The following is a 1,033-nucleotide window of genomic DNA, read 5'->3' as shown; positions in this document are numbered from 1 at the left end:
GCATCATAAAGGGATTCATTATCTCCTTGTTTGAAGCCTTGGATGCTTAGCCTTAGCTGTGTCATCCGTTTTGGAGGGAAATAGTGATTCAGGAATTTTTTTGACAGCTGTTTCCATGTTTTTATGCTGTTCTTAGGCTGGTTATTTAACCACCTCTTAGCTTGATCTTTTACAGCAAATGGAAACAGTAATAATCTGTAGACATCCTGATCTACTTCCTTATCATGCACTGTATCAGCAATTTGCAGAAATTGTGCCAGAAACTCTGTAGGTTCTTCATGTGGAAGACCAGAATACTGGCAGTTTTGCTGCACCATGATAATGAACTGAGGATTCAGCTCAAAGCTACTAACTCCAATGGAGGGTATATGGTAGCGCGAAATTGTGAACAATACTTTTCACAACTCTCATAATCCCCGGTCATGAACCCCAAAAACTTGGTGTTCAATACCATGGCATTACACAACTTCGCACAACTAACCAGCAAGTGCACTGGGTCGTCCAAGTAATAAACCTTACGCGAATAAGGGTCGATCCCACGGAGATTGTTAGTATGAAGCAAGCTATGGTCATCTTGTAAATCTTAGTCAGGAAAACTCGAATGGATGTAGGTGATAAACGCATAAAAACATAAAGATAAAGATAGAGGTACTTATGTAATTCATTGGTAAGAACTTCAGATAAGTGCATGAAGATGCCTTCCCTTCCGTCTCTCTGCTTTCCTACTGTCTTCATCCAATCCTTCTTACTCCTTTCCATGGCAAGCTCATGTAGGGTTTCACCGTTGTCAATGGCTACCTCCCATCCTCTCAGTGAAAACGTTTGCCTATGCTCTGTCACAGCATGGGGGTAATCAGCTGTCGGTTCTCGGTCAGGCCGGAAAAGAATCCATCGATTCTTTTGCGTCTGTCACTAACGCCCCGCCTGCTAGGAGTTTGAAGCACGTCACAGTCATTCAATCATTGAATCCTACTCAGAATACCACAGACAAGGTTAAACCTTCCGGATTCTCTTGAATGCCGCCATCAGTTCT

This window comes from Arachis duranensis, chromosome 5, assembly GCF_000817695.3.
Source record: "Arachis duranensis cultivar V14167 chromosome 5, aradu.V14167.gnm2.J7QH, whole genome shotgun sequence".
NCBI classification, from domain to species: Eukaryota; Viridiplantae; Streptophyta; class Magnoliopsida; order Fabales; family Fabaceae; genus Arachis; species Arachis duranensis.
The sequence above is the reverse complement of the archived record's forward strand: the minus strand, read 5'-3'. Positions refer to the sequence as shown.